The sequence below is a fragment of the Heterocephalus glaber genome, unplaced genomic scaffold, assembly GCF_053883595.1.
Source record: "Heterocephalus glaber isolate CG9 unplaced genomic scaffold, H.glaber_assembly_v1.0 deba00000122, whole genome shotgun sequence".
Classification (NCBI taxonomy): Eukaryota; Metazoa; Chordata; class Mammalia; order Rodentia; family Bathyergidae; genus Heterocephalus; species Heterocephalus glaber.
Window position 1 is genome coordinate 2,710,712 of NW_028258138.1, and position 23,020 is coordinate 2,733,731.

A 23,020-nucleotide genomic window follows, 5' to 3' on the forward strand; every position below is an offset into this window, starting at 1 on the left:
ATCCGTATGTACAGTATTTTACATTTCAATTAAAAAGTTATAGGAAGGGGCCGGGAATTTAGCTCAGCGGTGCTGCGCCTGCCTCGCAAGCGCAAGTTCCTGAGTTCAATGCCAGTACCTGAGGCAAAAAACCCCCAAAAGTTAAAGGAGTTTAAAAGAACAGGAAAATAGCCAACCAGGAGATAAGGAGGAAGCTATAAGATCTTCAAACCAAATCCTAAAGAGAAAGATGTCTTGGAAACAAAAGGACAGCACTATGGGAAGCCAATGAAAGTCTTTCAATAATGTTAATTGCTTCAAAAACATCGAGAAACATGAGAACTGAGACAGGCCGTTGAATTTACAAGCTGTGTACATTCATTTTGAATGGAAATGCCATTTGAGTCCAAAATGATTTTGCTGATTTTATAAGAAACATGACTGGATATGCTCACTAAAATGAGCTGCTTCTACAAAGGTCTTCCAAAATGAAAAGGAATATAACTTTGCCTTAGGTAAATATATCATGAAAGCATAACCTTTAGCTGATTCTGAGACTCTAAAACGTTTTGTATTTGAATAAATGCTTAGAAACTCCGTGTCCCCGGGATCAGACCATTGAAATCAAATAGTGGTCTCATAATGACTTGGAAAGCACCTGAGCTTCTGTAAATTTATTCCAAGGCAGATCATAAAAATATGCTCATACATGATAGCAGCTGTGCGTTTAACTCTGGTGTACTTCAGTCCTTCTCTCTAGTCACCAGCACTGACACAATGGTGCTACTGTCCTCGTGAAATAAGACCCAGGTAAAACTTCACAGAAACACAGAATTTAGGAACGGGACATTGTGTCTCTGTCCTTGATAAAGCAACCACTACAACCACAACAACCAACAAATAAAATCAGAAAATTGATTTTCCCTCCCGCCTTAAGCAATCATTCATTCAAGCCATAGAGGTCAGGAAATAAGGAAACGAGGGGGCACTAGAGGTGCCCCCACTTTCTTCCTGAGAGTGTTTCCAATATCATCTCAAGTGGGAAAAGTCAATACAAGTGGAGAGGAATTCCTCGGTTAAAGAGACAAAAGGTAAGACCTAGAGATGCCATGGTTGCTGGAATTACATAGCAGGGAGAAGGCAGCTGTAAAGAGGGAGCTCCAGAGAGCTGGCCAAGGCTCCTTTGATGTGTAACGCGCACACGTGAGCAACCTGCTAACAGTGGGTAAAGAACTCCAGAAGGAGCAGGTGGAAATCGCTGAGGCTCACATGGGAGAGGCGAGAGTTCACGTCCCACCCAGCCACAGTGAAAAGAAGACTTGACATACAGAGCATCAGACAGGGCACTCAGAAGTGTCAGTCCCCAGCACTGGCATAGCAGTCATCTCGGCAAACTTGAAAACCAGGCTAGGAGGGGCCAAGTTGACCCCAAGTAACTGAACTGCAGAGCAAACACTTTCACTAGCCAATGGGACAAAACAAGATCCAACAATCAGCAATGGAAAATTTTACAATGATGGGCACCCAGTAAAATACTGGACCTAAATAAGTAAATATGATCTATTGTTAGGGGCAAACTCATTCAATGAAGACAGGCACAGAAATGAGCAGTGATAGAATTAGCAGGCATAGACATTAAAATAGCTATATAAATATTTTCCCACCAGGACTGGGGATTTACCATGCCTGCCTGGCAAGCTCAAGGCCCTGAGTTCAATTCCTGGTACCAGAAAAAAAAAGTTTTCCCACTATGTTTAAGACAGGAGAGAAAAGAAACATATTGATGATACATGCGGGGGAATATATAAATAGCCAAAATGGAACTTCAAGAGATTAAGCATATAATATATGAAATGAAAATCAGAAATATATGATTGATAGAAGATTTAACTCCACAGAAGAAATGTTCAGTGAGCCAGAAAACAGAGCAATAAAACCACAAATTGAAAAAGAAAAAGTGCTTAAAAGCAATAAATACAAACTAGTGAGATGTGGGATAATAACATTTGACCCACTATAACTGCATTTCCACAAAGAAGATAAGGTATAGAAAAAAACTGAGGAAGCCTCTACAAAATTTTCAAAATGTTTAAATACTAGACACTGAAATATCCTGTAAGTTAAATAAACACAAGAAAACAAACAAAAGAAATAGAGAAAACGACAATATGATTCATCACAATTAAACTAGTCAAATCTACTGACAAAGAAAAGTCATGAAGGCAGCCAGATTTTGTTAGAAGTACATGTTGGATACAGGGGAACAAAGATAAGAGTTACAGAAGATTTTTAATAGAAATGATGCAAGCCAGAAGAAAATAGAAACATAAAGCATTGTTTTTAAAAGGAAAGAAAATAATTTGTCAATTTAAAACTCTATATACAGCAAAAAAATCTTACAAAAGAAGGCAAAAGAATATCTTTAACACATTTAAAAGATGAAAGTTCATTGTCAATAAGTAGACCAGCAACCCAAGAAATATTAAAGGAAGCTTTTTGGCAGGGTAAAAACGTATCAGATGGAAATTTAAGATATCATAAAACAAATGAAGAGTGTCAAAAACTGGTAAAGGTATGGGTGAATAAAAAGCCTACATTTTCATTTTTAAACAATCAACAAAGGGAAAATTCTTTATAATGCAAAAAGAATACTGTGTGATTTATAAAATATAGTGGCAATAAAGCAAATAATATTAGCTCAAGACAGGAGGAAGGTGAGAGATAAAAACTAGTACTGTAAGTTTCATCTACTATAATTGGTTTAATACTTATTACTTAAAAGTAGCCCATGTTAAAGAGGTGAGGTATACCATAAACCTGAGAGCAAAACAAAAACTCATGTAAGGCTCTTACTGTGGATAAAACTGACCATTTAAAAATATTTCATTAATCCAAAGGAAGAGAAGAAAGGGAAATTAAGAAAACAGGATATGGGACAAATACCGAAGAATAACAAGACGGTGGGTTTCAATCTCACTAAACTGAAGATCACATTAAATGTAAATGACCTAAACACATCATTAAAATGGCAGAAATTGCCAGACTGCCTGAAAAATCATGTCCTCATTACATACTATTTATGAAAAGGCCATTTTAAGTACAAAGAAACCAGTAGATTCAAAATTAAAAGCTAGAAAAATATACCAAACTAACACTTCTTAAAATAAAGCTGGCACGATTTGATTAACATCAAAGTAGATTTTAGGAAAAGGAATATTACTAGAGGTCGATGACAGATCTCTAATGATAAAGTGGTCAATTCATCAAGACCACACAGCATCGTAAATGTCTATGCAGAAACAAAAGAGTGTCCTGTACATGAAGAAAATCTGTCAGAATTAAAGCGAGACACCCCAAATGCCAAAGGGGAACTGAGAGGGGGTCTCCCATGTCAGGGCTTGCTGTCATCAGGGTGGCCTAACGGTGATTCTGCTAAGGTGAAAGCTGCCTTCATGTAGCTTGGTGGTGAGCAGCTCTGCAGAGAAGTCCACTCTGCCTCGTGTGCACGGGTCTCCTCGGAGTGCTGGGTGTTTTCAGAGGCATGAGGAAGTCTGGAATTCTCACCAGTCTGGGACCAGTGATGTCCAGCTCCTTGTTTTGGGGGTTTTTTTTGGTACCAGGGATCGAACTCAGGTCCTTACGCTTGCAAGGCAGGTGGCGGAACCACTGAGCTACATCCCTGGCCCCCAGCTCCTTGTTTGATTCTCAGCGTAGACATCATTTCCCTAGGAAGTGAATCCTGGTCTTTCACCTCCCACACTGGAGTCCTCCCCCACCTCTCCACGTCCCACGTGACCCTCCCGGCCCCTGTCATGGCTCTGCAGTGCTCGCACTCCACTCTGCTGCCTGCACAGAGCGACCGGCACAGGAGGCTCTGCAGCCTTCTCCCAGAACTCAACGCACTGACTGATGCATGACGCAAGTCCTCAGACTTCTGTTGAGTGAATAACTATTTAAAAGAAAATTCCCTCTAAGGAAATTCCCTTAAGGAATAACACTTGATCTACCGTCACATACAGCATCCATGACAAACTAAATTCTGTTATACAGATGTCAAGGAGCTCAAGGGTGAGTAGCTGAGGAGAATTTCTGAGGTTTTATAAGAACACATTTCTGAGATTTTAGCTATTTCATGTTCTTTTTACCCAATATTTGCACTGATTTTACAACAAGAGGAAAAATGCTCAATTTTTGCTATGTGTTTTACAAATCTCTGGAGAAAAAAATGTTAGTGGTTTACCCAGAAAATGGCTATGTACTGGTTGCAACATCCCACTAGAGAATTACTTCCATACATGCACAGGGAATTCAGTTCAGGTCATCTCCTGCTCCCTTTCAATGGATGCAAGGCACCCTAGGTAAGGTCACCGGGGATCAAGCGTACGTTCTCAGAGAAGAATACAGACCCTGCAGTGAATAACATGCATGTAGTCCGCTCTGGCCCACCACTTACATTTGAACCTCACAGGTTTCAAAAGGCATGAAAGTGGCTAGCAATTTGGAAGCAGCAGAAAACTCAGTGGGAATTATGGCCACCAGCAGCGAAGCACACACCAGCAGGATGAGACCGGTCCTGCTGTGGATGGATGGGGTCAGAGTCTGTCCCGAGAGGTCCTCTGCTGGGAGCTGTGGTGATGTGTGGAGAGGTGGCAATGCAGAGGAGGTGAGCCTCAAGAAATGGGGCCAGCGGAGGTCATGGGGCCATAGCCCTGAGAAGGGACTGACGATGCTCTCAAGGGAACTTGGTTGGTTCTCAAGAGAGAGGCCGTTATAACAGTGTCCTTCACTGTCTGGCTTCCTGCCTGTCCATGTGACCTCTCCCTCTCACATGTATTTGTACTGTGATGCTGTCTGCTACCATGGAATACAGGAATGGGAGCTCTGCGGAGAGCTAGCATGATGCTACTCAGACATCCAGCGTCCAAACCTGAGTGAAGAGAGCCACTTTCCTTAGGTAATTCTGTCATAAGAGTGGAGGACACTCTTGCTACCTTTGGTGCCTTGTGTGTGCCACGTTGTTTCTGTTCTGTGTTGCTTGTTTGCCATCCCAGCCTCAGAGCCAGCCCTTTCTGGACTGAAGCCTCTACGAGCGGATCTGAACCCATGATGCTTGGTTCACCCACATCTCCAAAGCCAGGCATGAATGCCCAGTTTTTACCTGGATTCCTAATGGGCAATTTGCCAGCTCCAGTGACTCTACAACCTCGCTCAGTTAGTGTCTCTTCAGTGGGAGTGATGAAAATGAGCTCACCTTTACTTGCTGGTGGATCACCACCACAACCAGTCATACTGGCTCACAAAGATAAAAGTGGAGCTCCACCCGTTAGAAGTATATGTGATGACATTTCCAGCCCAGGCCTTGGATCTACACCTTTAACTTCAAGAAGACAGACAAACATTTCAGTAATACAGAGGCCTCTTGTTGGAGTTACAACTACTACTCCTGGATCAGGGCAGAGTGTGTTCAGTTCAGCAAATATTGGTCAACCAAGAAAGATGATACTGTCTCCTGCCCAATTGGATCCTTTCTATACTCAAGGAGATTCTCTGACTTCAGAAGATCACTTCGATGACACGTGGGTGACTGTGTTTGGGTTTCCTCAAGCATCTGCTTCCTATATATGATTACAGTTTGCAAAATATGGAAATATCTTAAAACACGTGATGTCTAACACAGGAAATTGGATGCACATTCGTTATCAGTTCAAACTGCAGGCCCGGAAAGCCTTAAGCAAAGACGGGGGAATATTTGGAGAATCCATCATGATTGGTGTAAAACCATGTACAGACAAAAGTGTTATGGAAAATAGTGACAGAGGAGGTTTGTCATCATCATCTCTAGCCTTTACACCACCAATCAAAGCCTTAGGTACACCAACGCAACCTGGAAGTACTCCTAGGATTTCTACCACGAGACCTTCGCTACAGCATACAAAGCTTCTACTAGTGACTACCAGGTTATTTCTGACAAACACCAAAAAAAGATGAAAGTCTTGTATTCAAAGCAATGGAATACATGTTCGGCTGGTAGTATAATGGGAACTGAGAACGCTGCTACACTAAAAGCAGCTCCCTGAGCACTGCCAGTTTCCTCTGGTTAGTTGTATAACCACTCAGGGCAGTTCTGGCTAGCCCTCTCAATACTTCTTCTAGAAGCCTTTTTCTTTAAGGATACAGGCTGTTACTAACTCGCATTTTAAAAGATGCTTGAGACACATTTTGAAGAAAACTAAAAATCCCTGTAGACTGGATTTTGTGCTTTCTGTGATGGTGCATGCTGACACACAAAAACCACCATAGATTTCGGTAAATTAAATGACTGAACCTGCGGCGAAGCTCCAGGGTCTTTGTGAGAAGGTGGGTGAATTTCATGAAGTTGCTTGTATCCAGGCATGTGACTATAATTAGTAGTTTGAATTATGGTCTTTTAGATAGTATTTAATATTTTAATGCTCTTTGTATATGTCCTGTCTTGAATTATCGTCCTTTAGTGTTCTAAAACCCAGTCTTTTAAAAATCCTACCAATAAAACTTCTTGATACAAAAAAAAGAATGGAAGACAACCTCATAAAGATTTCGTGGCATTTAGAAGCATAAACATTTGGGAACAAAAGTACAGCAAGATAATGAAGGAGGGAGAATGAGTGAAGATCCATGTAAGGAATTATAAATGGGGAAAAATCAGGAGAAATAAGACAGTGGGAAATAAAGCTAACATTAGAATAATGTTAACAAAGTTGCTTCCTGCAGATTAAAAGGAAATACTCTGGAGAGAGGGAAAACATCTTGCAAAAAGAGATGTCCCCAAACATGCCAATATGAACCAGCACCAAGCAAAACAGCAACGCAAAACCAGAGTAAGAGCATCAAAGGGCGCGGGAAGGTGACACTGATGGAAGCTAAGTGAATCATCCATCCCGTAACTGGGGAAGAGAACGGGTCACAAGCAGAGACCACCGTGGCAGCGACATCCACACCCTAACTGCACTAAAGCTTCAACTTCAGGGTTAAATGAAAGCCGGAAGTGGAATGACAGAAAATCTCACATTCCTAATTGATCTCACTGAGCAAGACAGTGTCCAGCGCGGTTTTCTTTCTGCCACATCTTCACTGAGCTCGGGTCACTCCATCTTCCATCCTGCTCTACCCTAAGGGTTTGCAGAAAATCTAACTTTTAAAGTGACTCCTTTCTTTCAGGTAACTCACATGTTTTGTGTTTCAGAAATAAAATCAATGGCCAGTCTCAAGCCCTAAGTCATAAGTGACGATTTTGAGTCAAGACGCTTGGAGGACTGAGGGTGGTCTCACCCCGTCCCCCGAGTCCCAGCCTCTCCAGGCTTGGTGCCAGGCACAGACATGCTCTCTGACCCTCCCGCATGGTCTCCTCTTGCCTGACCCCTGGTCATCCTGCCGGATCCCAGGGCCGCCACACGTTCTCGCTCTTCCTCTCCGTCCTGCTCAGAGGTCTGAGTGAACTCAGTTGCTGTCATTTTAATCGTGTTTCAATGGCCGGGAGAGGAAGCACCGAACACACCCAATTTCCTTGTTTTACCAGCGATGCCCACTGTCTCCAAGCAGGGCCCAGGCTCTTCCATCTTCCCACAAACACGGGGTCCCCGGTCACTTGTTACCTCACCTGCCTGCTGCCGTCTGCACCTTCACCCCATCTGACCAGTCCTGATCTCGTCTCCCTCATGCGGAACGCATCGGGTAGGGTTCAGCGTGTGACCGTTGTGCCTGGGATGTTGCACACCATCTGCGTGCACAGCACTGAGCACACAGATGATGCCACGGACACCTGAGTGTGCCTGGTACACCAGGCCTCTGTGGGGCAGCCAGGGCATTTCTCTGGGAGGAAGGGCACCGTCGCTCCGCAGTCCTCTGAGGTTGAGATTTGCTGTCTGGTTCTGAGCTAGGAAGCATGGGGGGGTGAGGCCTACTTTTCCCCAAGCTGGGCCTTCAAGTGAACACTGCTAGGAAAGGCATGGGGCAGACCTCGACCTCCACACCCCAAGTATCATGCAAAGAAATGAAGACATTCTCAGATGTACAAAGCCCACAACGTCACTACTTGTATATCCTGTGTAAAAAGCCACCAGGAGCTGAGTAAAAAGGCAGATGGCGTGCAGGCCACAGGCTCAGCATGAGAGAGGAACAGAGAATTCCTGGAGGGACCCAGAGACCAGGACAACTGCACAGTGGACAGCAGCCCGGCCTGGACCAGAAGAAGGCTCCGGCGAGAGGTGTCCCCGGGAAGGACAACCCGGGAAGACGCTGAGGAATCTGGAGGTTTAGATGCACATTTTGTCCCCTGGCAGAATCCTATCCGAGGCAGTGAAAACCAAGTAAACAAAAAAGCGATGATTAATCCTATGGAAATCACAATGCTATAACAGAATGTAAAACCGCTCGTAATATACTGTGTGTATGTATCGACAGTAGCTAATATTTACACAGACATAATAATGTAAACCTTAAATGTTTAGCACCAGAGATATTAATCTTATCATACAGGAAAAAGACGATAAGAAGACGCTCACAGCCCACAAAATTAAATCTGTATCTAAACCTGAATGATTATTTCAATGTAAATAGACAGTATAAGAATACGGATCTGAATACCAGAAGACACGGCTGTGAAAGGTAAAGAAGCGGCTCACAGAAAGCCTGGTCTAGGAGGGGGTTCTGCAGTCGCTGCTTCCTTCCCACCACTTCACCAGCACCCTCGGCGCCTGTGATGTCCACGCCACCCTGAGGACAGACCGCAGGTGCTGCATCTCCCCTGCCTGGAGGACAGAGGGAGGATGCGGCCCCCACACAGACAGGCTTATTCGGGGTCTCCTGTTGCCTCCATTCCCTGACCCACTTAGTCGGCCCTGGTCCATGAGCCAGCATATTATAATACCACATCCAAGAAGGCCTCTGGCTCTTCCGCTCTTGAATGCGATTCTTTCCGCCCATTTGTGGGCAGATCAGGAAGAGGTAAATCAGAACCACCCAAGACCTGTGCAAGAATATCGCGTTCATAAAATGCCAGACTTTTAATTAAAAAGTTCAAGGACGCTCATTCTTAATAATTGCTCAAAACGAGCATCAGGCTCCTCCAGAGGCCTCTTCCTCCTATCTGAAATACAGTGCATCTGGAAGTCCCTGGCTGCACCTTTAAACACACCCAGAATCTGCACCTGCCTCCTCCCTGGTCCCGGCCACCGTGACCTCATCCCGGCCTGCCACCCAACGCCACCCAGCCAGTGCCCCAGGGGTCTCCCTGCTTTGCCTTTCTCCCCAAACCACACACCCGCTCCATCAGCCAGAACGATGCAGGCACACAGCTGAGCGCTCCTCTCGCCTCCGCTGCCCGCCTGCCCCGACTGCTCTTCTCAGATGTCACCTCCTCCGCCCCCTTCCTTCTCCGGCTTTGTAGCACTGTGTCATCCCCTTACCCGTTGCACCTGTTTGGACCGCCTGACTCTACACTTCCCCTAAAACTTCAGTTCCTAGACAGTGGGTATTTGGGGTGGTTTCAGCCCCTGCTGCATCCCCCAGCCTCCAGAGTAGTTTCTGCCACGGAGTAGGATCTTAACAAATACTTCTTCCATACACGACTCTTGGACTAAATTCAAATAAAACTAAATAAATGCCAGTGGCACACAATGCTTTCAAATCCATCTTTCATTCTCCTTGATTCATTATGCCACCTGTACACTTAAAAATCATCACAACCTGTTATGCTCTGGGTCTAGACGCCCCCCCAAAGCCTCATGCAGTCACAGGTGGCTTTTTCAGAGGAGGCTGGATCTAGAGTGTGTGAAGCTGAGGTTAAGGCCATGTGATTATGAAATCAGCACATGGATTGGCTCGGCGCCGCCCTAATCCCCATGGTCTGGATAAGACAAAAGGGGCAGAAAGACTCTGTTCAGACCTCTTGTTGCTTTGTTATCCTTGATACACCTGGAACTGTTGCCCCTCTGCCACGCCACCCTGCCTTGTAGCCTGCCAATTGTGGACTGAAGCCTCTACAAACTGAGCTAAATAAACCTTTCCCCTTTAACTTTTGGGTGTCAGGTATGAGAAAAGTAACTAGGACAGAAGCCTTCCTGTCATTTCACCATGCGAATGCTCATTGTAATGGACCTCGGTGGGGGAGGACTCAGGGCCCTAGGCAAGGAAAGAGATGCAGTTATTCAAGACCCTACGCTGTGCAGTCCTGCAGTCCAGACAAGGGAGCCACCCGGGACAAGAGACGAGCATCTGTACATGACATTTCAGTCTCCACTTACACCATGTACAAGTCTCATTTCCACTGAAAAGTATCACCAAGTGCATTATTAAACCTAAAAGACTTTGGAATGAGCTCCAAGAAAAAAAAGAAAGAAAAAAGAAATACACAGCTCACCCAGCCAAGCACATCTTCTAATGAGAATCTTAAATCATTATTCTGCCATGGTGCTTAAAAATGTTGGGTACGTGTACAAATTCCCCATGATAAATGTGATCATTATATACTGCAAACATGTACTATTAAAAAAAGCACTGATAAAGAAAAAAATTTCGGTTGAAGCAGTTCCTATTGCCTCTGTGGTGGTGTGCGCTCCCAGAGATCCCCAGCATTTAGGGTCATAGGTCCAGACTGTGCGAATACTTGACAATGAAACTCATCTTAATCCTCCAGATGACCGTAGGGGGAGCTTGCGCTGCTCTCTGGATGTCTGAGATAGGAAACTGCGCAAACACTGAGGTCTGACTTCGGAACAGGGCTGGGATGAGGCAGTCACTAAAGGGTACAGTATGTGAGCTCAGCCCACGTGCGAATAAGAAAATCAGGGCCTTCTCCTCACAAGGGAAGGCAGAGGCACAGACAAGGGCGCATCCAAGTCCTTAAACGCCAAAACCCCCAGCTTACACAGATCTAGACCCTGCTGCAGGACAACAGGTTGGGTTTTTGTCAGATTGTACTTGGCTAACTACACCACGCGCTCACTTCCAAGCTTTGTGTACTGAGCCTTATTCACACTTACGATCTCACACATTCACACAGACTGGGGCTCAGCTGCAGTACCTCATGGCTACAGCTGTACAGAAGCAAAAAAAAAAAAACACTCTGCTTTTGGTTACAGCGTTTACGTCCTCTCCTCCTGTCGCTGTCCTTCAAAATCCTAACTTAGACTGTGAATTAAAACTACGATCAAGGATGGAAACAACCAAACCAGAAAATACGATTTTCAGAGTGGTTTCCTCTAAAGACACCCTCTAGGCTTGGCTCCGTGGTGAAAGTGTTCACATACATCACAGCATTAATGCTAATTTACAACTGTGCTGGGTTTCCCCTTGGGGGACCAATCTCAGTTGGAATTCATTAATTTTGACAGTTTGCCTATCACATGAGAATGGATCTGCTGAGTCACAGAAACTGCTAAAGAGAGAAGACCCACATCCTCCTTGTGCTAAGCATGTGTAACACAATGGATTTTGAACATTCTCCCGGCAACTAGGCACATGGCTGAGAGCCCTGGGATCCGTGACATGCGGCTCAGGCTTTGACAAGCAGAGACCCCCGGCGTCCTAGCCCCTCTCCTGAATACCTAAGGCACCCAGCCGGCAGCATGAGGAGCCCACGCAGCTTGTGGGGCACAGGCAAAGGCCACGTGGGAACAAGACTCGATGCAAACGCGACACCTCCCTTGCAGGACGCCCAGAGCCACCTCTCCTAGGTTAGTGTTGGGCTCGCTGCTGCCACCAAGCAAATTCCATAGAACATCTTTAAACCTAAAGGAGGAAGACTTTAAAAGTATTTCTCTTATGATACCTTTTAGAAAGCAATTGGAGTTTAATCCCCACATTATTACTGAACGGTCCAAATTAAACCAACCGGGGATCACCCATTTCCAAAGGGACTGTGAGTGCCAGTTACAGCATGTGCCAGTGTCTGAGGAAAACTGCATCTGATCTGGAAAGTGAAACCTAGTTCTCAGCCGATACGGCACTGTGAGGAGAAAATCAGGTCTGTACCGTCTATAAAAGGAGCCCAGGTTCACCAGCCCCACTCAGCGCGGTCCAGCCCAGGATGGCTTTCCCCGAGGGAAGATGACATGGAGTGACAGCCTGTGGAACTGCTGCCAAGGCAACTGAAGGTGCAGGAGAATAGGGTCGGAGCCACAGCCAACTTGCTGTACTCCGGACTCAGAGACAGTAGGATCATCTCTTTCTACTCGGGCTGGCTGTGTCCCTATTACCAACACAGGGCAGGTGCGTGCCGACCTGGATGCTATGTGGGGGGAGACAGAAAGGGATCCCCTATCTGCAGCACATTTTAGCCAATACAAGCAAACACACCGCCCAAGTCAGTATCACAAGAGCTATTTTCATGTTCACATGGATGGACCCACTGTGCATTTAAAAACAATTTATATAGCTTTGAATTATTTCTTTACAACATGAGGCTCATATCCTACAAGTCTGTCAGTGGCAAAAACGTAAATTTCAATAGGAACATGTGGAAATGGCAACATGAACCCTAAGTCTAAACGTTCTGAGGAAGTTCTCAGGAAAGGGTCAAAGTGAACCTTAGATAAATTCTGAACAAAACATGAAATTAGACTGGCCCTGACCACTGGATCTGACATTCCCATCACCACTTAAACAAGGGAAAGAGAAACGACAGGAATGAGCAGGAGACTAACGTTTCCCTGACTCCGCAGCACACTCTGCTCTGTTGGCTGCGACCCCCTCAGCCCAGTGAGCCAGCGCCTCTGCTCACTGTACTGAAGAGGAAGCCAGGGCTGCATGCTGCAGCCCTGGGGCCCAGGGTACAAGGTTTGCTCTGTCCACCACCGACTTAGTGGGCTGAACAACGCCCGTGCATCTGCTCACGGCGCTGGAGTTGCCTTCCAGGTCAGGCGTGGCCAGCCCCATTTTCAGATATCGGGCATCAACATGTGAGTTTGCCAGGGACCCATTTCAGCACGTGGCAGAGTGAAAAAAGTCAGCAGGGGCCCAGAAGAGTCCAGGACAATTCTGATGGAAGAATTCTAGGATTCTGCAGCGACTGCCCTGGGCAGGCAGGCTCAATCCTCTATTAAGTTTAGGACCCTTAAGAAGAAAGTTAAAGGAAGCCTAGCTCTGCCCCCGGCCAGGGCAGAGCACCCTCACAACCTCACAACCTCAGAGGGTGCCGCTGGGGTGTTTCGGAGGGGAAGAGAGGGGAAGACATACTGATACGGCCAAGGGCCTTGACGTTAACTTGCCAGCGTCTGGGTTCTTTCGTCTTCCTTTTGGGAAGCCCGAAACAATGAGGGTGCCTCTCCACAGCTATATAGATTCCATAACTTCCTCTCCTGGAAGGCTCCTTTTCTGGCTGATGTGAACCAGGGTCCTGTAATTAATTATGTGTTAGTGCTAATTCCTCAAATAACTTACACAATTACTGAGACAATTTCAAGTGAACACACTTTACAAAATAAGTTACGTTATGCCCCTAAAAAGCCTTAATTAGCTACATGTATCATAAAACTGGAAGATTATAGCTTGGATCCAAGATAAAAGCATACAAGCGATGAATAAAATACACATTTTGAGAGGAATGGAAATGTGTAGAAGGCAATAGATGTGGTTATGATCACGATTTAATGATACTTCCTGCCAGTCCTGGGCCGGGCGCCAGCATTGCGGATGTGATGATCATTCTTTATTCTCCTCATCATCTCTGAGTTTTGGCTGTTGGTGCTGCATAAAAGTCAGGGATGGGCGGGTCAGATGAAAGCATAGCATGACTTGGGGATCGCAGGGACAGCTCAATACTCCTATGGAAAAACAGGAGCACCTGTTTCCTTCTTGCGTCTGAGAAATGCTCTCTGCCACACACACAAGAGGCCCATATGAGCCTCCGGAGGACTGCAGATGGCCTTGCAAGCATGAAGGAACCGGGAGCCCCAAAGCCACTGCCGTCATATGCAGGGCACTGGGGGCAGCACAAGAGAGGGCAGGGAGGCAGGAGGGGTGGGGTTGGCGGGGAGTAGGGGCACAGGCTCTTGGCATCAAGGGGATGCTGCGCACGGTGCATGCCCACTCCCTACTCCGCCTCTGTTCTCTGTGGAGCCCTTATGCTAAGAAACCATTCTCCACAGGGGGCAGTTTCACCCCCTGAACACACCTGGCAATGTCTGACAATCCCAGGACTTCGAGGTGCTGGGCATCCTGCCCGCACAAGGCAGCCCCTCACCGTGGCTACAGTGCCAGCAGAAAGCCTTGCCTTGGGGTGGGGCCCTCATGAATCTTCGTCCTTCCTTCCCCTTAGAGCCCCGAGCGCTTTATCAGGGAGAAGGGAGTAGCAGGTCCCCCCTCTTCCTCCCTTCTGCTGACCCTGCTGGCTGCAGGGAGCCCTCCCCTGCCCTGCTGTCATCCATGAGGTACACTGAGCTGTCTGAGGATGGGGAGTGGGCTGGGGTTCCCTCGAGGCCCATTCTGGGGTGCAGGGGAGGGTGACCGCTGTCGCCTGTGGGCATCCCCTTCCACACTGAGACTGTCATGAGGAGAGAACCCTGGGACCCCACTGACGGTGCCTCTGCTGGGGGATCCATGTGGACAAGGGACCCAGCGCCCCGCTGGCTAGATGACTGCCCTTGACCCTCCAAGAGTCCCCCTTCAACCATGAGCAGGTTTGGCTCCGTGCGGGATCACCTGAGGTCACCTCAAGACCCAAATCATCCCTAGGAACTCTGAACGTGGCCTGGAGATGACATGGATCATCTGCAATGCAAGAAAACTGATTTGGAAGCTCCTGACCTTTAACAGCTTCTAGAGGAATCGGGATACAGGACTACTCTAGAAAGGCCTTGGGAAATGTGTTTGAAATCACCAGTAACCACCTCAAAAGGGTTCTAAGACCTGACGGGAGAAGCCCAGAGCAAAGGCCCACCAAGGCAGGCAGCGGACCGCGCATCTTCAGGAAACCCCGCTCCTCCTCTGGGGCCAGCTGCTCTGAATGCCCAGGTCTGTGGATAATATACACCTCAGCTTCCTCCCCAAATCTCAACTGAGCCCCTATCAAACCCATCCAGAGATTCAGGGTGCGTGGTTCCCGCCTGACTCGCCACATCTCCTTTCTGTTGCTCTCTTCTCTCCCTATGAGGACCAGGACTGTCTGAGCACGCCAACTACGGAGGGCATGGTGTGCCACCTCCTTTCTCTGTGCAGTCTGACCCTCCTTCTGACTCTGACAACTTCACCATCTTGAGTCCCAAAGGGCCTCCAGGGTTTATGCAGAAAACTGTGAATGTGATCCTGGTGTGGTGGTCCACACCTGCAACCCCAGCTCTTAGGGAGGCTAAAGCAGGAGGATCACAAGTTTGAGTCCTGCCTGGGCAACTTAATGAGACCCTTCTCCAATAAAATTAAAAAACAACTTTAAAAAGGGCTATGGACATTGCTCAGTAGTAGAGCACCACTGAGTGTGGTTCTCAGCATCCTCCCACCAAAGGAAAAACAATGTGGATGCTTTTGGAAGAGAAGCAAGTAGATAAAGTCAGGTAATCTGGGATGCAGACTCCTCCTTCCACTGCATTCATGCATGCCAGAAAGCAGAAATGGTCCTCGGCTGGAAGTTTAAACTTTCACCTCTTCACAGATCAGTTTTTAAAATCACCAAGACCAGAGGTACGCCCGACTCAGCTGTCGGCCGTTTGAAGGTCACCGAGTCTGGGGCTCCACACTCACTGCCACCCTCTGGACACAAGTCCCAGCCCCCCAGGGACCAAGGACACCCACCCTGCGGCCCTAACCCTCGCACACATCCAGTACACCAGGTTCTGCAATCCAATGGAAGGGAGGTGAGCGGACAAGACTCAGAGGAAGTGACCTAGCAAGGGAGCACACACTCGTGCAGGGGAACGCCACAAAGTGCCTGGCGCCTGTGTGTCTCTGAATTGAAAGGGGATGCGCATTTCAGGCACCTGGGTGCTGAGAACACTGTGACCTCTCACCCAGCACTCCCGCTAGGTCCCCCTGGCAGAGCCTGGCCACATCCACACCCTCTGCCGCTTCCAAAGGTCTGAGACTCTTACATGGTCCTCAGTTCTACCCCGTGGCAGAATGAGGACAGGAGTTTCTAGACAGCAAGCAAAGCGCCGACGACCAGGAAAGCCGCATCTGCTGAGTGGCAAAGTTATGATCCAAACCCAAATCTGTCAGATTTGAAGCTATTTTTATTTGCAACATTCTGACTCCGAATGCAAGACGTTTGTTTTTTCTCACCCCAACCCACCCTCCAACCTCGCCTGCCTGGAGTCCTATGGTTCGCTTCAGAGCTGCCGTCCCTGCCTCGAGTTAGCTCCCACTCGGGTTTGAGCTCAGCCTCAAGTGCCCCTCATTTCTGCCCCGGTCCTAAGTCTAGGCCACCTGACTGTGTGCACCTTGGCCACAGAGTAGAGGCTGTTTCCCCACTCCACCCTCTCAGGGCTGATCATTTGCTACAATGGCTCCAAAGGCCCCAGAAGACTTGTTACGTTGCTGGTTAACGGGAAAGACGGCCTCTCAGAAGCCACACCAGGTCCCACCACTCTCCGGGCCTGTCATCCACCCCTGCCAAACGTGTCGCCCACGTCCTCCTGAGGGGTCTGCATGGTGCTCCACTCCCCAGCCACGGCCACGCCTGGACTTGCCTGAAGGCATCCCAGAGCCTCCTTTGCAAAGAAGAGGCCCCTATCACCCATGAGTCAGGAAGGAAAGGGTTCTTGGAGGTCCGCCCAGGGGCAGAGAGCAGGTACTTCCTATGCAGCCCCAAGCCCAGACGTCTCTGATCTATAATTCATTTGGACCTTACCATCCTATAGGCTACAGGTGTTTTCTGCACCAAGTTATTATTTCAATATCACCTAAAGCCCTAAGGAGCTGCACGTTATCTAAATAATCCATAAATGGGCCAGGGACTTAGCTCAGTGGTGCCGCCGCCTGCCTCGAAAGTGCAAGGTCCGGAGTTTGATCCCCAGTACCAAAAAAATAAATAAATAATCCATAATAAAATGATATGTCATGGTGCATTAGTTTAGTGGAATATTATAAGTAAAAAATTACATTTCAAAGACTGAGACATCATCGAAAATTGACAAGAGTTAAGAAGAAAGAAACTTACATCTGACTTCAATCAGAAAACACTTCAAGGAGGCTCCCATCAGTGGGAATCAGAACTACAGAAGATATTTTTACTTATTCTACTTATTTTTCCCAGTAAATCCACCTGCTTCTCTGGTAGCTCTACAGGAGCCCAGGCCAGCATTCAACAAAGGCTCTGGTTCAGGTCATGGGTTCAGGACTCCCCAGGGGCCAGGCTGCAGCAGGGGGAGGAACTGCGTCATCCGCTGCCGCCACAGGCGCCACCTCGCGGGCAGGCGGAGTCCCGGGAGCCCCAGCCCAGCTCCTGCTGGGTCGGAGAGAACTGTCCTCCTGGCCAGACCTGCAGGGGCCTCTTCCTGTCACAGACCCCTCCCTTGGTCGCCTTTCTAGCTCAGCAAAGGTGACCTGAAGGGGCCACCAACCCCCGACAGCTGTGGCCAAAGATGGAAGTAGGGTACACGGAGAGGGCAGGTGAGGAGCTGCTGAGGACCCAAAAGAAACCCGCCCGGGGCGGAGGGAGGGGTGACCAAGCTGTGCTGCACCGGATGGGTGACGACCCTTCCATCCTCTCGGGAGCCATGGCAGTGCCACAAAGGCGGCTTCAGCCACAGGATCCGCCGGACATGCGATCAGAGTCCTCCGGACGCGAGAGAGATCAGCCCACTGCTCTTCCAGGACCTCTGGTTCCCAGAGGGCGCCTCCTTGGGGAGGCTGCCCACGGCTGAACTGTGGACTGTCCACCAGAGACTGTGCTTTCAGGCAACCCCAGGGCTGTGCTCAAAGCTCCTAGAACAGCGCTTTGCAAATTCTGATGTAAATGAAATTTCAAGTCTTCTGCGGAAAAACTAAATTGAACCTGCCTTCTAAATTGAGGCCTTCTTCCAGCTGAGACGCGGAGTTCACAGTGTCCACAGGTAGGGCTGAGCCAAGCCTGCCCCGCAGGGCCTCTGCAGAGCTGGCCAGGGCGGCAGGGCGCCCCAGAACCCCGCAGCTGTGTCCCGAGTCTGCAAATTGCCCTGGGCGTCTGTGGCCCCAGGTGTCCCTCCCTGCATGTGTTTCCCCCACGGTGCAGCCTTTGGGAACCAGCAGGCTCCTCTTTAAAATTCAAGACTAGCAGAGCCGGAGCCTCATTTACATCTGAATGCCAACTACTTTAATGGTATAATTGTTCGCATTTGTTGAGTGTGGCTGTGTGTTTCCAGAATGGACAATTTCAGTTTGGATGAAGCAGAAGGGAGAGGCGTTCTGGATCCATCCAGATGGGCACAGCTCTTTGATCCAAGGGAGACAGGCTTGGGATGATGGACGTTAGGTGTGAGGGACCCTGGGTGACAGAAGGACTCAGTCCGCCAGGGAAGACAAGCACGGGTCCCTACTTTTAGTCCTTCAGTGCAGGCTCCCTATCCATGGGACCAGCCAACTGTGGAGTGCAAATATTGGGGAAAAATCTTTCATCTACACAGAGCACACAGAATTTTTCTCATTATTCTCTAAACACAGAGTGTGGCGGCTATTTGCATAGCAGGCAGAGATGACCGGAAGTCTATCCGGGAAGGACTGTCGTTGTAGGCTCTACTCAAATAGTCACTGAGTTTCTGTGTCTCCCTGGGGATACCGAGGGAAGACAGTTCAGGGCCGGAAATGGTGCAGGAAGGGTTCCCCACAATACCGCCCTGAAAATGTCTCCCCTGCTTAACACGGGTCCACGCAGTCTCAGAAGTTTACAATGATGCTCAGGAAACCTGGAGTGACCTCAAGCCCCAGGTCTAGCTGGTCCTCCTGGCAGCCTCTCAAGGTGACCCAAGGTATCTTAGCTAAGCAACTACCATGCCAGGAAGGCCCAGGCTGCTCTGCACACACAGACTTCTGTGGGGAGGAAGAGAATGGGCTCTGAGGGTGGCCCCAGTCACAGCAGAACAGTGGTCAGAAGAGAAGACAGGAAATGCTGAGCATGACTTCTCTCTGCTGAGGCCGAAGACCCACTGAGAAGAGCTGCATGGCTTGGGGAGCATGAGATTCCCTCCCTGGCTTCTAGTCTGTCAGCTAAAAAAACCTGAAGATGAAAAATGCCTAGGTGGAAGGCTGCTGGGCAGAGGTAGAGCTGGGTGTGGCACACTTCTGTCATCCCAGCACTCTAGGAGGCTGAGGCAGGAGGACTGCAAGTTTGAGCCCAGCCTGGACAACTCAGTGACTTAGTAAGACTGTCTCAAAATTTAAAAGGGCCAAGGATGGAGCTCAGTGTGCAGGCCCTGGGTTCAATCCGCAGTACCCCCCCCCCCCCACACACATACACAGTTTTCCAGAATGACTCCACTGACCATTCAGCCCCTGAGTACAGAGAGACCTTTTCTTCCTCTAGTGAATCCCAGAGTGGTGGTTCTCAAAGCACTGGGCCCAGGTCACCAGCACCTCCTCACCTCGGAGTCAGCTGGAAATGAAGCCAACGGCACATCCCTGGCCATGGGCTCAGAAAGCCACCTCATCTTCCAGGTCTGCACAGCACGTGCGCCTGGGGTTCTCACCCAGACGGGCCAGCTCACCATGTCAGTCCCCAGGGGCCAGGCTCGGAATGCTTATTTTAATCTCCCCACGGATCCCACTGTGCAGCCCCGGCTGAGACCTACGGTGTGGCTCCACACTTGGTGTCTCTGTCGTGAATATACATACATTCCTCCCTTTGTCTCTATAAACAAGAACACATACTCTACACCAGGTACCTCGGTAGTGCTAGGAATAGAACATAGGTATGGCCCGCATTTCTAGCACTGCAAATTGGTAGACATCAGAAGAACCTTACCACTTACCATTACAGTTACGCTCATCACACACTGCACAAATCCATTTGGTGTCCTTCGCAGCTCCACAGACAACCTGTATAGTCACAGCATCCGAGGCTGCAGTGCAGGCTTGAGCTATCACGGTTATGACTTCCAAGAAGCTGTGTCTTCTACACCTGACACTGCCAACGTCCTCACGGGAAGTCCCAGCAGCATCAAGGACAGCGGACAGACTGCCTATCACTTCATTAGGCATGCCTGCCTTTTTATTGATTTTTAAATTAGTGATGGCCATTATTTGGAACACGACCTTGTGGAATGCTTTTACTGTTTCTGTAATGCATTGTCCCTGGTATAAAGCGTCTGCATATTAACACAGCCACACTTACCTCGTAGACACCCGTATTGGGTGAATGAGTGAATGAAGCAATGGATGTCAAACAGCAGGAGAAAACATAGCCTACCTGCCTCTCGGCCTAGGTGGCCTACAGCTGAGTCTATACAGCTGCGCCTCTGGTCTGCAGCAGGAGGCAGAGCTGGGGAAAACAAGCTGCCTCGTGTGCTGTGTGTGAGCCCAGGCACCTCTGTGGACTCTACCTAGTCTGCCGCCTGCTGCTCTGGAGGGTCTGCAGACTCAGGCTCCAGAGACTGGTCCTGTCCTTCGGACCCCCTGCCCCGGAAAACAGCCTCCACATGGCACATCAGGCTGTGTGTGGCCCACCCAGGGTGGTGACACTAAATAGGAACCCTCACAACTGCAGAAGGGGCCACAAGGTCTTAGTGGAGGTTGTGCCACTTAAACAGTCATGAACCCATTTAGCCAGCGCAAATACAAACAAAGCAGCAGTGTTCCGTGTGGGAGAAGGCAGTGAGTCGCTGAACCCACAGAGGGAGAGACATCTGTCTCTACAAAGCCACACACCTTCAGAACTGTACTGCACTAAGAGTAAACCGTGCCCATGAGTCAAAAGAGAGACTGATCCATTCACTAATGGGTTGCTTGTCAGGGGCACATTACCATCAGAGCAGCCTGTGGTAGCTCTGCCAACTAATGTTAGCAATTGCTTTGAAACAACCTGAAGATGAGGCCGGGTCATCCTAAATGTCCCGTTTGCTACTGTGGAAATGCTGCTCTAGATCGGCCCAACGGAGGACGCACACCTCATATGCATACAGGGGACGAACCGGACAGGCAGGAAGCAAAGGGCAAGAAACAAGGCTTCACAGGATGAGAGCGAAGACAGACGGCCCTGAACTGTGCTTGGCTCCGAATCTGAACCTGTCCGCGGCCCGCGGCCGGTGGCTCAGTGGCGCCTGGCCGCGAGCTGGCTGTTCACCTCTCCGCCTCCGGCTTTTCCGCTGGGCAGTCAAGGAGGCTGGGCAGGAGGGGGCGACCTCGCGCTGTGTGAGCACCAATCCTGTGAACAGATGTGGCAGGGACGGAATGGAGAGGAAGAGCTGCACAGTCTTCGCCTCGGTGGTGGGACGACCCTCTTTCCACGCATGCGCACCGCAGTGAGGCCCGCCCCTCCCTTCTGCGGCCCTCCTCCGTCCGGACACACAGGAGCCCCAGGAGCCTGACGGCCGCCTCCCTTCTAGGCCACACTCTGCTAGCAGCTGTTTCCCTGAAGTACGTGTGTCTTAGCTGTCCCATCGCTGGGATACAATACCTACAGCCTAAACGAGGAGAGGCTTAATTTGGCTTATGTTTTAAGGGGGTTCAAGCCATGGTTGGTCAGCTCCAAGGCAGGAACATCAGGCGGAAGGCTGTGGTGGAGCAAAGATCTCATTTCATGATGACAGGGAACCGCACCGCAGAGGAAGGGGACCAGACCTGGAGCCAAGGCCACGCCTCCACGGTCCCCCAGAAACACCAGAAGTGCGCTCCACCAATGCCTGGGGACTTGCAAAGATAGTCAGGCTGGCCCTCCACCCTAAACATCAGGACACGCTAGGGGAGCAGTAACTTTGATGTGTCAAAACTATCTACCTCTGGATTCTCTCAGAAGTGACTCTGAAACGGGATTCCAGTGCAAGTAGTTTACCTGCTGGGTGATTTCAAAATATACGTGCAGGAGCAGAGGCAAGAAAAGAGGAAAAGGAAGACGGCCAATGAAGGATGCATCACAGAACAGCTCACCATGGCGAGCGCCCGTGGCATCATCCCTCGAGAACACCGCGGACCACCGACCCCATCCGAGGCCCTGGGCAACGTGGGTGAAAGTCGCCAGCTCCCGGGGGGGACTCAGCACTGCGGGCTGCTCACAGGGTCGGTCCTGGGACTCCCACTGCCACAGTCTCAGCCACGGCTTTGCGACGTGGCAGCGGGAGGCCAGCCCACACGCTGATGGTGTGAACACATCAGGTTGAGCGGGCGCCAGCAGCGCTGCTGCCGGCCCATGCCTTGGACATCCTGACTGTCCTGCATCCTCTGCCACCGACTGCATAGCAGCTACTGCCCTGGAGAAGACACAGGCCCTCAAGGGTCATGGTGGCACAGCTCTGTGCTTCTGATCATCCTTCTTGAGTCTGGACTAAAGTTTGATTTGAAAGCAGTTGTATGGCTCAATGGAGGCGGGAAAGGTTTTCTAAATTCCCCGATCCTCCTCTGTACCAAGGGCCAGCAAGGACTGGAGAGCTGAGGATGGAGTCCAGGCCACAAGACGCATCGGAAGAGGACAGAGCTTCTGCCTGGGGAGCAGCAGTGGGGACGGCACCAACAGCATGGACAGCTGTGATACGGAGGGACTGAGACCAACATGGTCCTGGGCTTTGGAGTGGCTCTTAGCTTTCGGGGGGCAGTGTTTTGAGATGAATCTCTGCAAAGATGAAGGGGAAGCCCAGGAGCCGGAAGGGAGAGGTGGTGGGCAGGGCTGGTGGCCGGGTAGTGGATAAAGGAGCCCGTGTTCCCACAGGACTCCCCCATGCCACTCTGCACATTCACTGGCAGGGGCATTTAAGAGCAAAATGAGCTACTCATGAAAACAGCTAACATTTATTTAGCAGTTTCTGTATGCAAGTCACTGCACTGAACAACTGCACAGTCTAACTCCAGCAATCTTAGCACTCAGCCTAGGAGGGAGGTGCAAATGAGGAAGCGGAGACAAAGTTTGACCACGGGTCATCCGGTTCATGTGCCTTGGAGCTGCAGTTCTCGG

The 23,020-nt window shown here is 49.2% G+C and overlaps 1 protein-coding gene and 1 pseudogene across 2 annotated transcripts in view; one reads left to right on the forward strand and one right to left on the reverse strand.

Annotated features, from left to right (window-relative positions):
• The window catches only part of Dscam (DS cell adhesion molecule), a 589,901-nt gene that overhangs the window by 502,982 nt on the left and 63,899 nt on the right, over nucleotides 1-23,020 (reverse strand). The window lies entirely within an intron of this gene.
• On the forward strand, nucleotides 4,973-6,010 carry LOC101722037 (nucleoporin NUP35 pseudogene; annotated as a pseudogene).